This window comes from Eptatretus burgeri, chromosome 3, assembly GCF_056783735.1.
Source record: "Eptatretus burgeri isolate ZD-2024b chromosome 3, Ebu_testis_v1, whole genome shotgun sequence".
In the NCBI taxonomy this organism is placed as follows: domain Eukaryota; kingdom Metazoa; phylum Chordata; class Myxini; order Myxiniformes; family Myxinidae; genus Eptatretus; species Eptatretus burgeri.
Window position 1 is genome coordinate 51,958,131 of NC_140963.1, and position 17,420 is coordinate 51,975,550.

The following is a 17,420-nucleotide window of genomic DNA, read 5'->3' on the forward strand; positions in this document are numbered from 1 at the left end:
CGGACTGTAACGAATGGGTAAATTTATATTTTTTTACCATTTCTTTTGTTTTGGCTTGTCGGATTGCGACGGCGAATGTAGAAATGAAAAAAGTTATAACTCCGCGTTATAATTCCACGGCGACCTTACGGCCTGTAAAAGATAGCCAAACGGCGTAGGGCCACCCTGAGGCCACCGCAGACACTCTGTGGCCGCCACACGTTTCTGTCAATTCAGAGGGCATACGGCCGCCGTATCCTCACCGTAGAGCAAATGTGACTTAGGCCTAAACTACCACGCCATTGAGGAAATTGAGACAGACCTAGCCTATGCCATCTTTGACCGAAAGCTGAACTGTCCTGCTGGTTCAGTTCCTGTTGTGGACTTGCTTTTGAGAACTATGACGAATTAACACACACACTGTCAGGTACCGATACGCTCCACGATACGATGGGTATTATGTATCAGGCTCAGAGCACTCCAGCCTCAGTGCCACAGGAAGCAGTAGGCCGAGATGGAGACGTAACTGAAGATCAAGCAACAGATAGACCTTTGCCATCGTTGGGTGGGAAGAGGAAGAGGAGGAAATTGGATGTTCCTGATTTAGCCCTAGCTCCTTTCAGGAAGAAGCCACAAATGGACGATTTTTCTTACGCAAACACAGACTTTCAGGGTACCAGTACAGACCTTTCCATTCCATCAAGAAAGCTTGATTTCTTATGTGTGATAACGCATGCGCTAGGAATGGAAAGCATTCCTATGTGGACTGGGTTCAATGCTTGGAACTATGTGGACCATCTCCCAAAACAAGTGGTTCTGTACATGCCAAATATTGATCGCTCACCAACTTACAATGATGTAGTTGCAGAAACACTGTCCATCACCCAAAAGTGTGCTCAGGAGTGCGGACAGCCATATGGTGTAGTAACATATGATCTTGATGTTGCTAACAGGGCCATTAAGATCCAGGTCACAGAATGCCCTAGATTTGACAATATCTTCATTATGTTCGGGGCCTTTCATCCACAGATGTGCCTCTTCAAAGCCATCGGAAAGGTCATCAAAGAATCTGGCATGGCAGATATGTTAGTTGAAGCTGAAGTCCTCTCACCTGGCTCCTTGAATGGTATCATAGAATGTAAGAACTTCAACCGCTGTAAGAGGCTTCATCCAATGCTGGCACTGGCTTTTGAAGCATTGCACTTTCACCAATTCTGCAGCACATACCATGACATGGACACAGTGAGTGCACTGATCTAAGCATTGACATTGGACAGCAAGGAAGCTCGAGACAAGCTGTGCACTGCACCATCATTCATCACGCTCTTAGGCGAATACTCTCGCGACACTCAATCAACCTTGGATGGCAAGCATGGACTAACTGCCAGGTTTTACATGCAGTCAATCCAGAGAGTGAACCTCTACCACATTATTGATAGAGCCATCCGAGAGTCAAATGTTGACCTGTACACTTGGGCCCTCACGCAGACTACTGACATTTTCTTCGGGCCCAATTGCCAAAACTATGCAAGGTGGATGTCGAAGCATCAGCTTGATTTGATGAGCATTACAACTCACCCAGGCCTGAAGGAGATGCTAGTCGCTGGTCTGTTTAGCATTCGTCGAACGGACAATCAGTTCAGCAGGGTACCGGTTTGATCTCACTCTAGAATAGACGGTAAATGCTGATGCAGCATCAAGGATGACGGGGTACACAGACGCCATTAATAACTTCTCAGCCCATCTGCAGTGGAGTGCGACCAAGGGTGCCAGGGCAGCACTCATTAGCGCCATGCTCGAAATGGCTGGAATGAATATAATCAGTGACACACAGGCTGAGCTGGCCCCAAGTCGCATTTCACTGGACAATAAGGACCTGGGCAACCTGCTGAAGACCATTGAAGGGTTTGCCAATCCCTTCAATCTCGAATCAGAGTCCCTTGTAAACATCCAGACAGGGAAAGCTGCCACCAATGAGATCACCGATTCCTTACTCAGTGTGGAAGAAAAAGATAGCGAAAAACATGATGCTTTCGTGTCAGAGTGTGCAGATGATGCCGCTAGATTCGAGAAAGCTATCACTCGGAACCGCCTGAAGACTTTTGCAGACCAATGCGCAAAAAACAAGAGAACAAGTAACCCAATCGTACAAGAACTTCGGTGCACAAGAGACCTGTTTGGACGGATTTCCATCATAGCTGCGAAAAGGCAAGTCGACTTTGAATACCTCCTCACATACCCATTGACTCCGGTTCCTCTAACAATGTGTAGAACAGATGGCACCCTGGTTACAATGGCCCTTGGAACCAAGAGTGATCTCTTCGCAGTCCTTGAGAGCAGGGTAGCAGTGCATGGTTCGCCAACAAAGGTAAAGGCTGCTGTAATAGATGGCAACTTTCTTCTTTACTGCCTTCCACCAAATCTACCTCCGACGTATGGCAGACTTTCACGTTACTTGCTGCATGCAGTCCTCTCGCATCCCTCAAAACGGGTAGACATTCTCTTTGACACTTACGAGGAACCCTCAATAAAGGGGAATGAGTGCGAACGCCGTGGTGCAGAAGATTCTGTCTATCACATCACAGGACAAGAACAGATTCGTCCGTGGAATATTGAGAAGGCACTGAAGTCGACATCTTTCAAACAGCAATTACCCTGCTTTCTGGTGAAAGATTGGGCTGAACAGTGGCATTCAGCTAGCCTGGATGGCAGGGAGTTGTACGTTGGGGTCGACACAAAATGTTTGCGGTTCAGAGGAGCCAGTGGGAAGGTTGATGTAATGCCTGTTCCTCGCTTGGAGTACAATCACCCAGAGGCCGATACAAGGATATGCCTTCATGCCATTGATGCAGTTTCTTGTAGCCAACAACCAGGTGACATAGTTGTCAGAGTCACTGATACCGACATAGCAGTTATTCTTCTACACCATTCCCATCACGTGAACACCAAGACATGGATGGACGTCAGCACCTCTGGGCGGGGTAACAGGCGTTACATTGACCTCTCTGCCATTGCAAGCAAGATTGGACCCAGCCTATACAAAGCCCTGCCAGGCTTCCATGCATTCACAGGATGCAACGACACCTCATCCTTCATAAGGAAGGGGAAAAAACGTCCTCTGAAAATTGCTGAAGAGAATGATTCCTTCCTGGATGCTTTCTCTGCATTGGCAGCAGAGCAAGTAGACGAAGCAACTTGCAACGTTCTTGAGGAGTACACTGTGAAATTGTACAGTGCAAAAAAGACAATGCCACGAAACAAGCACAGATTTATGGTATTTGAGAAATCATTCGGACCGAAGAAGGGTAAGCAGCCATTTGCAAGACTCAAGGGTGTAGATGCGAGCAGAATCCCACCATGGGAGAATGTCGTCCAGCAGAAGATCCACCGCAGCAACTTTGTTGCAATGACATGGCATGCAGCCTGCAACAACACTGTCCCCAAAGATCCTCAACAAGGATGGGAACTGGTGGACAATTCCTACCAAACTGTGTGGTTCACAGGCCGCCAGATGCTCGACAGAGTTCTTCCAAATGCCGATGATCTCGGCGACGATGACGACGATGACGACACTCAGCCTACTGACCCTGATTCTGACACCGATGACAATGACACTGACGCAAACAACCAAACTGATGATGAATATGACTCTTCTTCTTCTTCTTCTTCTTCTTCTTCTTCTTCCTCTTCTTCTTCTTTGTTTCGAGCTTGATCTTGATTTTCGTTCTCTTTCTTCTCGCCATGCTCAGGGGCCGAGGGTCTATGCCTTTTACCACCCCGGAGCTGTGGCAGCGCCCCCAGGCTATATGTCGGGGCAGGTGTCGAGCAGCCATTGGGTTGTATTGTCATCCAAAACGCGCAGACCGTGTGCCCCACTTGGGGCACGGTATATGAGACAACCAAGGATGACATGGTCTGCGGTTTGTTCCTCCACGCCACACTCACAGGCCGCAGAAGGTGCCACACCCCATCTGTGCATATTTGAGTGGAATCGTCCGACGCCGGTACGTAAACGGTTTAGTCGTACCCAAGCCAGTCTTGGCAAGGGCATTCTGGTGGTATGGGAACCGACGTCGGGAATGAAAGCGCGGAGTCCGGTAGAGTTCGTCCGCCATAACACGCTCCAGTTGTGATCCGCCCAGTGGGCCGCACAGATGTTAAGGTTGTTGGCATTTTTCAGCAACGACTGTGTGGCAGGCACAAATGGGTGTCTCAAATTCAGTCGCCGGGGCTGCTCATTTGATGAAGTAGAGAGCTTGAGATGGAGCAAATGGTTTGGCTCCAGTGCCCGGTGAGTGAGAGATAGAGTGGCTTCTTCGCGGCGAAGCTCAGCGGGTTGGATGCCTGCGAGGATGGAAAGGTTGTTCATTGGTGTGGGATGCAAGCATCCGGTCACAGTACGCAAGGTGCCGTTGATGGCAGTGTCGATCTGGTGGGAATGAGCACTGCGGCACCAGACGGGCGCACAGTACTCGGCGGTGGAGTAGACCAGGGCAAAGGCTGCTGTACGTAACGTGACAGCACTCGCACCCCAGCCGGAACCTACCAGTCGTCTTAGCAGCGCGGCGCGGGATGCTAGCTTCTTGCGTAGTGACTCCAGGTGTCGGCGGTACGTGAGCGACCTGTCCAATGTTACCCCAATATATTTTGGCTCAGGGCAGAAGGACAGGGGTTTTCCATCGATGTTGACGTTTAGCTCACGTTTTGCTTCCCTGTTGTTCAAATGGAAAGCTGCAGACACTGTTTTGGTTTCGCTGAGCTTCAATCTCCATTTCTGGAGGTATGCCGATAAAGTAGACATGTCCTGGCTCAAAGGCCCCTCTACTGTTTCCCACTTCCTTGCCGGGTGTACGATCGCCAGGTCGTCCGCATATGCGTACTTTGCGGAGACCGTGTTAGGCAGGTCGTGGGTGTAGATATTGAAGAGGAGGGGTCCAGGACCGTCCCCTGTTGGGACGCCGTTCTTAAGGCGTCGTAACCTGCTTCGCTGTCCGCTACCGGTGGTGAGGGTGAAGCTTCGGTTGCAGACAAGCTCCATGATCATACAGACCATGTGCCTGTCTGGGAGCAGGCGGAGCAGCTTGCAGGTGATACCGTGCCATACGGTATCGTAGGCAGCTGTGAGATCGAGGAACACAGCACAAGCCTTCCTTTTAGCCTCAAAGCAGTCCTCGATGTCTGGGGTCATAAGAGTGATCAGATCTACGGTAGATTTTCCATGCCGAAAATGAGCTTGCTCCCAAGGGAGGAGCGGATCTATAATTGGTTCGACGCGGGCATAGATAAGACGCTCGAGGATTTTGAAGGGGACACAAAGGAGAGATATCGGACCATAACTCTTCGGGTCCCCTGTTGGCTTATGAGGCTTGGGGATCGCGACTACTAGGGCTCTTCTCCAGATTTTGGGGATTTTGAGGTGGCGCAAGCAGGAAGAGAGGAATTCGTGTAACCAGGACTTCAATGCAGAACCAGCATGGAGTATAAGTTCCGGGCAGATGTGATCGGGGCCCGGAGACTTGTGTGGCTTCAGTAGTTGGAAGGCGGTGGTGAGCTCATCCGGGGTGAAGTCATCGGAGATACTTTCGCCGTCTGGTGTTTCCGCCCTCCAGAGGTCAGACACCTCTTTGGCCACAAGTCGAGATGACTTGCAGTCCCTCGCTTCGTACACCCCGTTCTTCACCAGCTGGGTCGCAATGGCGTTAGCAGAAAGGGGCACTGGCAAGGGAAGCGTGCTGACCGGCCAGTGAGGTTGTTAATGATACTCCATGCTTTGCGGCTAGAGTGCGAGAAATCGATGGTGTTGACAGCTTCGGTCCACCGCTCAAGCTTCCTTTGGTCGAGCCGCGCGAGTACATTGGTGGCTGCTACATTGGAAGCGGTGCCCGGTGCGGCACAAAGGAAGGAGCAGTAGAGAGTCTCACACTCGGAATCCCAGCACGGCGTATAGTTGTTTCGGCGGCCGCGTGGGATTGCTTTTTTCGCCGCGGATGTTATAGCGTTGCAGAAGTCCTGGTAAGCCTCGTCCATATTGATGGTATCGGGTAATGGTAGACCCGTGATGGATTTGTTGGTAAGGAGGCTGCAGTGATTCCAGCCGGCCGTTCTGAAGTTCCATCGCTTCACCGGTGCGCTCGGGACAGGTGCCACGAGCTTAGGAGCAGTGATAAGCGAGGGTCGATGTTGGGACCGCAGGAACTTCTCAAGCACACGTCTGTCAGGTAGTCAGCTGTCAGGGTCGGCACTCACGAAGGCCAGATCGGGGTTCGTCCCCGTTCCCCAGCATCCAGAGAGGAAACTGGCTGTGCCCTTCGGATTGTAAAGGAGGCAAGGTTGTTGTTTGCTGCCCAGGCAGCCAGACACTCTCTGTCGTTGCTAATGGTGTTATATCCCCAGTCAACATGCTGGCAATTAAAATCGCCAGCGTAGAGACTGGGGAGGGGAACGTGGGTTACGATGATGGGGATATCCGCGAGGGTGGGGGCTTGTAGACGTTCATGATGTTATAGTTTGCAACGTCCACACACACCCACTCAATCTCGGCATCAGCCAGAGACTGACCGACGAGAGTCCAGCACAGGCTCTCGTGGACAAACGTGGCAAGGCTGTGCTTCCTGCTTTTAGTAAACCCAGCTAGTGCATAGTGTAGAAAGACGAGCTTATCTGCAGAGGTGCAGTGGGTCTCTTGGAGGAGGATGACGAAGGCCCGGTTCTTATGGGCAAGCTGCTCGATGACATTGATCTTGCTTGTCGTAAGGCTCTCGACATTCAGCTGCAGTATTGTGGGTCGACGGTACTTGTCGGCGGCATGGGCGCCGCCATGCCCTAAAAAGGGTGGTTCCCTCGCCACCTGCTGCTGAAAAGCCCGGGTGGAGGCTCGGATATGACAGGCTTGGTTTCGCATACCATAGTATTTGCTACTTACAAGGGGGACCAGCTTCTAAAGGGGGACCAATATGACTAAATCGGCTTCTTTAGCTATTGTTCAATCCTATAGGCACCCATCTGTTAAAAAAAATCATAGTAATATCAATGGATGAAGAGTATTGTTTATTTGCAATGTAAGACGCATCAATTTCATTGTGCGATGCGAGGATGAGGATATGTCGGTAATCTCATTATACTTTGATGTAGCATAGGTGAATATGGCACTTACAAGTAAAATCCTTGCTGAAGTTATTATTTGTGTGACGAACATAAATTGGAACTAAAGTGCTGCAATTGTGAGACAAAGCAAAGGCACCCAAGCCGAGAATTGATGCTCGTTACCTTTATTTTACTGTTTTCTCTTGTATGTTTCACAATAAATTATATGATCAAGCTCATACTTGTCTACTCCTTGTCTCTCTTGGCTATGAAGAGTTATGACCCTTCTTCGTCCATTTGAACCCTTCTTAAGCCGAAACGCCAGGGACTATCCTTTCTTAAGTTACATTTTTGTGACAAACGATCTTCTTCTTCTTCTTTCGGCTGCTCCCGTTCGGGGTCGCCACAGCAGATCATCCGTTATGATCCGCATACTGATTTGGCATAGGTTTTACGCTGGATGCCCTTCCTGACACAACCCTGGTCGCCTCTTACGACACAGGGATAAGGATTGGGTTTCACCATGATTCCGGGCTGCCCTACACCCTCTCACAGCACGGCCCAGCACAGAGCACCCGTCCTCAAGCGATCCTCCAACCCAAGCCTCCGAGTAGCTGGATTACAGGCGCACGCCACTACGCCCGGTATTTTTGTGACAAGCAATGTGAGGGGACATTTCAGTATCAATTTCAGCTTTGTTCTCAAGAGTGTAATTGAGACCCTTTTTGGACCCCCACAGGGGCTCTTCTTCAGTGCAAACCCCTGGAAATATTGTTTCTTAAGTTGTATATTTCTAACTAGTGATATGAGGGGTGTCGTCAGTGTGAATATCAGTGTTATTCTCAAAAGTGTAAATTAATGTCAATTTTTGGGGGGGGTTGGGACCCTGCCTCCCCCAAAGGCCAGGAATGCCATGCTTAAGAAATGGGTTTTATTCATACTCCATGTACTCTTGACAGAATGAGACCATCAAACCTTTTGTTCCTAAAAGTGTAAATGAAACTGTGCTAGCTCCCTAACTAAAAGCACTACCTCTGGTGGAAACTGATCACAGCTCATCACCCATCTAACACCGTCCCTACCGTGAAGAATTGTGGTGGCAGTATCATGCTATGGGGATGTTTTTCAGTGGCAGGGACTGGGAGATTTGTAAGGATAGAGGGAACAATGAATGGAGCTAAATTAAGGCAAATCCTTGAGGAGAACCTGCTTCAGAGTGCAAAAGACCTTTAACTGTGGCAAAGATTTACGTTCCAACAGGGCAATAACCCCAATAATACAGCCAAAGCAACACTGGAATGGCTTCAGAACAAGAATGTGAAAGTCCTTGAGTGGCCCAGACTTGAATCCCATTGAGAACCTGTGGAAAGACTTGAAGATTGTTGTTCACCAATGCTCCCCATCCAGATTGACAGAGGTTGAGCAAATCTGCAAGGAACAATGGGAGAAAATCCCCAAATCTAGATGTACAAAGCTGATACGGACATAACCAAGAATACTGAAGCTGTAATCGTTGCCAAAGGCGCTTCTACAAAGTATTCAATCAAGGGGGTGAATACTTATTGACTGAAGACATTTTCGTTTTTCATTTTTAATTAATTTGTAAAAATTTATAAAAACATGTCTTCACTATATATTTATGGGGTATTTTGTGTCAATTTGCGACAATTTTTTTTTAATTTAATCCTTTTAAAATTTAGGCTGTAACCCATGAAAATGTGACAAAAATCAAGGGGTGTGATGACATGCACTGCCCGGGCAAACCGCGTTAAATTTTTCAAAAATCTAATCATACTGAAATATGCCATTTGGTGTCTGTCTGTCTGACAGTTTTTTGACTGCGATACATTCGGTTGTTACTTATCCAATCACAACCAAATTTGAAAGACGGACGAAGGTTGACATGATGGAGGTTGTAGCAACTTCATTTGCCCTCTCCCGAAGGGGGTGTTCCGCCTTGGGTGTAGTCTGTATTAAGGTGTATACTGTATATCTGTGTTAGGATAACTATTTGTGGCATTTTTCCAAGACCGCTTCTAATGACAAAACTAATAACACCACGAATGATAATAGCATAATATTAATGTTACAACAAAACAATATTAATACGAGGCCGAATAATATCCCCTCTCCCCAAGGGGTTTTTCCTCCTTGAAAAAAACGCCTTGTCAATGTAATACCTTATCGTGGCATTCCGTGGGGCTTGAATACGAGGAAGAAGAAGAGGCCTCCAGAAGTTAAAAAAAATATCGGAAACCACAAATACGTATGGTTACCTTTTTAAACCGTTGCATATACTGCTGTTAAACAAAACCAATACTAGATCGACTGTACATTCATTCTAGATATAACAACATGACCTTTCCTGTCGTTCCCATGGGGAGTGGGTGGACTTGTTGAAAAAAATTACAATTTTCCTGGAGGTTTGGCTTAATTTGAGGCAACTTTTACTGATTTGGCATGATTTATATAATATGAAATTTTATTATATGAATTTTTTTATTCAAGCTGGAACACTTGAAAATGTGAAAAAAAATCAAGGGGTGTGATTACTTCCTGAAGGCACTGTTTCCACTGCCCGGGCAAACCACGTTAATACTTTTAAAAATCTAATCGTATTCAAATACACCATTTAATAAAATTTATATAATATAAATCATGCCACTGATTTTATTTACTCATGAACATAAATTGTACACTCAAGTTATTTCTCTTTATTCCCTCCACCACCGAAGCTGTATCCAGGTTATGTTTTCGCCCCTGTTTGTCTGTTTGCAGGATATCTAAAAAAGTTAAAGAAAGATTCGGATGAAATTAGTTGAGCAGGTTGGGTGTGTGACAAGGACGAATTGATTAGATTTTGGTCAAGAATCGGAATAGATGCCTTGTGGAATCGAGACTGTAGATTAGAATCGGAATCGAATCTCAATTTTTAGAATCGCCCAAACCTTGGACAAACGCGGAGTTTTGTCAAGGATCTCCGTTGGCCACAATCCTTTCAAACTGATGAATACATCACAGGCAACAGACTGGTTGGAGTTTCTGTGTGTTGAAAACCGAAGAAAAGATCGCTTTCCTGGTGGACGATGCACAGCACAACCCCAAGGACTATCCGTCACAGGATTGGTGACTCTGCATGTGAACGCAGTGGGCATGCAGTGAGATTTTAACTCGTCTCCACCTGGTGCTCAATGGAATTAGGACCCTGGTTCGAATGTCACTGATATTTTATGTATGTATGTATAATGTACATATTGTCGCGGGGTGGTCGGGGTTCGAGGTTAACCCCCCGACCCAAATTTACCAGAGCCAGACAGTTAACACCGACCAACCTCCCGGGACGGCCGAGCGGTTCCTTATTACTAGGAGGCGGACACCTTGATCGACATAGATATCAACACGTACTCAAAGGTTAGGCGGAGGGCAATAGCAGACAGTAAAGGTGTACTCGGAATGGTGGATGGAAGGAGGATTACAGAGAATGAAACAGATACACAGGAGCACTGCACCAGGACAACACAAGGGGGTTTAATCTGCGAACCCACGACAATTACATGAATAATTTCTTCAAAAGCAATACATTTAATGAACATACACAAATATTTACAAAGACAATAATGTGAAAGGAAATAATACCAATAATAGATAAATAACTCCTATGGTCGAGGCCTCACACATGGACACAAATACAGACAAAGGGTGACAAAATGAAAAGGAACCCCCCCCCTTTTTTAAGTACATTGGTACGCAGTTTGGGCCAGAGCTGATCCCTGTCAAACCCGGAATGGAGGCGCTTCCACCAACACGTGCACACCCAGGCAAAATGGCGCTTCACTTGTAGCTTGGCACATGCGCGCCAGCAGACTCGGCGCCAGAACAAATCTAATCGCGTAACCGCGGAGGGGGGGGGGGCACAAACTTCCGTTCAGAACTCAATGTATGATGTAAATGCATGATAATAAGAGTTTGCCGTCAACATCCAACACACCAACCCAGTTCCAATTTAAAAACATGCTACAAAGTTTCTCTCTTTCACACATACTCTCACACACACACACACACACACACACACACACACACACACACACACACACACACACACACACACACACACACACACACACACACACACACACACACACTAGCCTACACTCAAGACATGTCTATCTGTCTCTGTCTCTGTCTCTCACACATACTGCACTGTGCGCGTCATTAGAACATCATTTGAAATAGACGAAATACTCCACTCTTCAAGAATAAATGCAGATAGACCCAAAAATCATTCAACATTTTGCGTAATAATCATGAAAGCCAAGGCTGGCATCATAAAGTGAATTAAACGCAGGGCTTACCTTTAGAAGAGTTGCAGGTGGCGAGTGTTGGTGCTGAACCTCCTAAGAATGGTGTCCTTCCACTCAGTTGTGCATTTTCGGGTTAAGTCCCTCTCAGACGCAAGCTGAACCAACTGGGCCTTTCTTTTGTGGAGCATTGCACGTCTGTGGTCCGAAAATACGTTTCTCAGAGTGGAGAATGAATTCTCGCACATTGCTGTGGAGGCGCCAAATGTTAAGGCATGTTTGAAAGCAGTCAGTACACTGGGCATTCCGATCAGATGTGTGTGGTACTTTGAGAGGATGTGCTGTGTAGCCCAATCCCCCACGATTGGCTGTGATTGTTTTTGTCAGCTGAAAAACTGTTGAGCAACTTCGTACTCTGTCTCAATTCTAGGCGATCGTGACAGATCCATAATCTGCTTCACAGCCTTTACATCAAGAAATGTATCACTTTCTGGATTCAGTGCAACAAGTGCACTTGCCAACTGTGAGTTGCGCTCGCTGAATCTGTGATCCATCTCTCCAAGCACTGAATCAATAGTGTTGTCGTACAGTCTCTGAAGTTCTGTTTTTTCGTCATCATCCCTGTGTCGTGTGGTTCCCATAACGACATACTCATTCATATCCGTGTTCGCTTTGCGTCTCCATTTGGGGATCGCGGGTCTCAGTGGTGCGCTGGCAGCCGTGGCCATCTCCCACACCTTATTAAACTCCTCGTCACAACGGAGTTTCCGTACACAAGCTGTTGCACTAGCCACACTATTTAAACCTGTCATCAAGTCAGTGTCCTCTCTCAGTCGAAGCTTGATTGGTGTGTCCAACAGGGCGAGAACTGTGTGCACTAACTTGGCAATGAATTAGAAACTGGGCTCGGTCATCTCACGCAGCAGGCCCACAGCCTCCATTCGTATCTCTGCGCCATCGGCCAGCACAGAGTCAATCTCAGTCAAAAGAGATGTTATGTCATTGAAGGATTTTAGAATGACTAACACAGTGGCAAGATGCCCCGTCCATCTCTGTTCCAGAAGGCGTTTAAGATGCACACCCTGATAGTGCACAGCAAATGTGGGCTTCTTGCAGAATTCACAAAGGCATCGAGTGTCCGAGACCTCCGAGTGGTGCTAGACAGCCGACAGCAAAAACAAAATGCTGCATCGGCCTTGACACTGTATTCAAGCCAGTGTCGGTTGTGATACGAAGCGGAGACAAATGAATGCTTCTTCCCACTGAAAATGCTGGCAGGGTACTGTTGTAAGACGATTTGGTTGGGCTGGTCAGTCTGGAGGTCACCTATGACTATGGGTTGTCTTCCAAAGCTAGTGCTTATGCTCACAGGTGCATCATGGTTGCTCGCAAAAGGAGGCTCTTGTTCTTCAGAGGTGGCCTTACTGGGCGCATTTGCTCCCTCTTCCGTTGTGGAGCTGGAGGACCGCCTTGAAGAAGCAGCACCGTGTAGCCATTTTCTTATATCCATTTCTGTTAGAAGGGCAGTCTAATAGTTATTTGCTCTCAGTGAAACATATTGGCGCCAAGCGCCGTCTGACTTGCAAATGCTAACTGTACATTATGCGTGCGCCTATCTTGATGTAATGACAACAAATCAAACCCAGAGGTCATAGGTCAAGCACCAGACCAATGAGCATACTACTAGTACTTCCCCAAATGCGAACTTATGCAAATATGACCAACAGGGTGTGTTTTTTTCTTTTCTTATTTTTGTTTTTATATCATTTCATATAGTGAAAAGCTTTTCACTTTAAATATGATAAATATAAATTAATAAATAAAACGCAAAGTTTGGCACCAAAGGCTTGGCCTGCGGGTGGGCACAATAACTCATTTGGGGGGGGGGCATGCATTGCCCGCAAATGCTGCCCCATGACACCGACCCTGCGTGCCAGGCAATCTGCAAGCAGCTTTTCACACACGAAGGCTCCAAAGGTCCCAACCTTCCTCTTTTCAGAGGTGCCACCTACCTCGTGTGGTCCTCACACCGACCTCGTGTGTGTGTTCTGCTGAACCAAACGGGAGCTTTCTACAATCCCCCTGTGCAATGCGCCAGCCTCTCCCTGTGCCTTTGATCACTCCGCTCTCTCGTCCAATGCAGAAGGAACCTACCCCGCCCTCTGGAGATTGGGACCATACTCTGTGCAGAGCGTTGGTGCTGCTTAAACAGTCTCCTTGGCTACTGGACACAATCCTGGACGGGTCACCACTCCGACACAGGATACCAGCATGCTGGCACTCATTTTGCCGACCTCGAAAGGATGACAGGCTGAGTCAACCCCACCTGGTATTAATTCAACAGCTGAGCAGGATTTGAACTCAGGACCCAAGGATACAAAGCCCACCACCCTCAACATTCAGCCAACACCAGGCATAATAATTGCTTGCCCTCTGCAATGCACCCAAATCCTCCGCCTCCGGGGCGTGGCATGCTCGCCCCCAAACGCGGGAAGGCAGGGCTTCGCCTGTTTGTTGTAGTTTCAGGGACGCGTTTCCCAGCTTTACTGCCTGCCTTGCAAAATACAAAACATAGGGGAAATCACGTACTGGCAAACTTATTTTTACTCGCTGGGCTAATTTACACCACGCCACCCCTCGTGTGGTTACATGTAACACTTAAGCTCACAGATTCCCTAACTTAGTTCCACCGAGATGCTTCTACTCGTCCATGGACAAAGCAACCCAACACAATGCTAAACTTCCTTATTAAATCATTACATTTACCCCCACAACCGTAACAATAAACATATTTATTTATTTATTTATTAATTACACATTTTAAAAGGAAAAAAGGCATATCCAACCAAAAAGAAACCAATAAACAAGCCAGAGGAGATCCGGTCTCAGGGGATGTTTCACCCGCTTCCCAGTGAGCTTTATGTTTAGACTAGCAGGGATACCCGTGCTCTGCACGGGAATCCTGTGGATGACGGTGGATCTGAAGGAGAATATGTCACAGTTAATTGTAAAATTGTAGAGGCTGCCACCATTATTTTATTTTTTTTCATCACCACTATAATATTATATTTTCCCCGCCATGTTTAATATGCAGAAGACTCGAGTTCAAAAATGTTAAGATTTATTACATCAGATAAAAAAACCATAATGCCTCAACAATGTGAGGCTGGTTTCATGTCATCATTTGTGACTTAATTTATACGTCGGGCATAACCCAGCCTGGCCCAGCGTATTTGATTTATTTACATCTGTTATCCTGATAACGTCAAAATTATAACCGTTCTTGAAGTAAGAATTGGGAGACGTGGATTATGAAATGGCATACCTCTGAACCCCTCTGTTGCTGTTGCCGTGCGCGTGCAGTTCGAGAATTCAAATTTGTTCGCTTTCGCAGTGGCATAATGTTTTGGGTTTCCAAGCTGTTATAACAGGAGGAGAATGTGTGTTTAAAAAGTCAACGAATACGAACATTTTGTATTTCAAAAAACCCTAGCGTTTTTAACCATGAAGCCTTTTGTTACGATTAATACGCCGGCGCACTATTCGAAAGCCTTTTTTTAATGGAAATTTTATTATTTTTATTTTTTTATATATAGTTTTTTCATTTTTATGGAAAGCCACTTAGCGCATCCTGGAGCTGATTGTTAGGTCTATATGTGTGTAAAGTTTCATCAAGATCGGTTCACTGGTCTAGGAGCTTATTGGTTACAAACAAACAGACAGACAGACAGAAGGACTGCCATTTATATAGTAGATTAATACTGAAGGTAAAATTTTGTGCTCCTCCTTGCGGTCGCGTCACGTTTTTCTCGGTACTGTGACCTGGACTGAAAGAAACTTCGTGCCTGTAAGAGTGCATCGCACATAGTGGCAATAGTCAAACTTCAACTCTGAAGCAGAATAAACACTTTTCGTTTTACATTCATTTACATGGCGACGTGTGACGTCACGGCTGAGAGGCGTAAGGACATCATGACATCATAGGTCATTCGCTGACATCATTACGTCTGTCGTCGACAGACCGTCACCGCTGAGCGGTGTAATTCCACTCCTCGAAAATAGCATCTGCAATGTAAAACCCTCTTCTGCACATGCTGACTACCTCAGAATGTGAATTTGACACAAAAAATGTAACAAGAAACATTGTATCTTCTATATATTAATACTGAAGGACCAATTTTGTGCTCCTCCACGCGGTCGCGTCACGTTTTTCTCGATACTGTGACCTGAGAAGTTTTGACACGGTGTACGTCAAAGTAGACACGTACACAAATCAGGGGACTTCTTCACAAGGAGTAGTGTACACCAAAAATGTCGTGTACAAGGACGTTTTGTAGGCCTCATGAGGTAAGGCCATGGAGTACATCGACTGGGATCTGGCTCTTACAAGAGCCACCACTGGTTGTCATATTGGGCTCATGGAACAGAATCCGTCTGTGACGGGGTTTCGGCTAGTTAGGCCATAAAGCTCCAATCTCGGTAGGTGTTTGCTTTTACTTCCAAGGTGACGATTTGTTTTCGGTTATGTGCAGGTGTGAGAGGTCATTGCAGGAGTGTTTTTATTTTGCCGAAACTTAAACAACAAACGGTCATCCAATCATCGATGGTCAGCTCTGCTCTTTTTATTATTTACTCGTGATCTGGAATGGAATGCATAGGTGTGTGTGTGTGTGTGTGTGTGTGTGTGTGTGTGTGTGTGTGTGTGTGTGTGTGTGTGTGTGTGTGTGTGTGTGTGTGTGTGTGTGTGTGTGTGTGTGCGCGCGTGCGCGTGCGTTTTTCCTCTCTTCTCACCTGCCACAAACTGAAGCATGGCTGGATTCAACCCGGACGTGAACCCAGCCATGTTTGTGCTCCAGAAATCCCAAAACAAGAAGTAGAACACATTGGCAATCTGGCTGCAATTCAGACTTTTAAAATGACGTTATCCACTCCTGATTGCTCAGTACACATGCGGAGAAACCTCGAGTAATGAAGTAAGTTGGGGCAGCCTGGACATATTGTTGTGGTGCCGGGTTCGGTGGCGAGGACGACTGCTAAAGGGAGCAGTTGGGCCATCTCCCACCGAACACCAGAATTGAAGGTCGTCACCCCGGATAACTCCGGAGTCGACGGGTCGCTTAAAGGACTGTGGTCGCCAATATTTCGACCGTGTGATTAGGGTCTTTTTGTCTGATTCCAATTTACCTAATTAGCCGCGTGGTCTCGCTACCGGGGAAGCCACACCCTCGGCCAACTTTGTCCGAACCGAGTTGCTGTTACCGACTCGGATCCGGCGTAACCGAGCGGGGATTACCAAAGCCTGCCGGACCAAATGAACAATTTACAGCACAATCGGCCTTCCTAATTCTCAAGCCCGAACCATACTGGGTCAATGAAAGAAAGCACAGACAACGAACTGCAACATTTAAGAGTTATTTATTTAAAAAGTAATCGGGAAGGGAGACACAGAGCAGACTTAATCATGAATATGCAGGAAAATGTACAATGGAATCACTTAAACAGTTCTACTTACAGACTGGCCACAGACAGACACACACGCACCCAAAAATAAATGGACCTCGTGGGTCTTTATTTGGCCCTTCAGCTCAGATGGAAGGCGAGCTGAGGGTCAGAATCTGGCTGGGTACCTGGCCGCCTCGTGCGGTTTCACCGACTCCAACCCACCACAGTGGGACTCGAACCCACGACCCGGAATCCAATGAGCCCACGATCCTGGCTGCCACGAACGACGATACGAGCACCAGGAAACACCTCTGCCACAGCCACCACCACCACAAGGAACCCGAAAAAGACCGCAGACCAGACCAAGACCGCAGACGATGACGAAAAGAGCCAAGAGCACGGACGACGACTGCAGACCAAAGACCAAAAAGTGCAAACGACCAAAGAGCAAAAAGCAAAGAGCCCCGACCCCCTTTCTTATCCTCCCCCCACCCCATGCGGGTGGAGGGATCCGCTTTGAGGTAACTCGCCTTTGGATTGGTCGGGGGGGGGGCACGTCGGGCGATCAGTGACCTCCCCTCATTGGACGAGGCGAACATCCTAGATCTGGCCGGGGCA

General features: G+C 47.2%; 1 protein-coding gene across 5 annotated transcripts in view; it reads right to left on the minus strand.

Annotated features, from left to right (window-relative positions):
- Positions 1–17,420, minus strand: part of DYNC2I1 (dynein 2 intermediate chain 1) — a 245,518-nt gene that overhangs the window by 224,450 nt on the left and 3,648 nt on the right. Inside the window, exon 1 of one of the 5 annotated variants that reach the window (XM_085873301.1) lies at positions 11,415–12,145. The exons of the other annotated variants lie outside the window; for them this stretch is intronic. The gene's annotated coding sequence lies outside the window, so the exon portion shown is untranslated. Of the gene's footprint in view, positions 1–11,414; positions 12,146–17,420 lie in introns of those variants that run through there. 5 annotated transcript variants of the gene reach the window in all.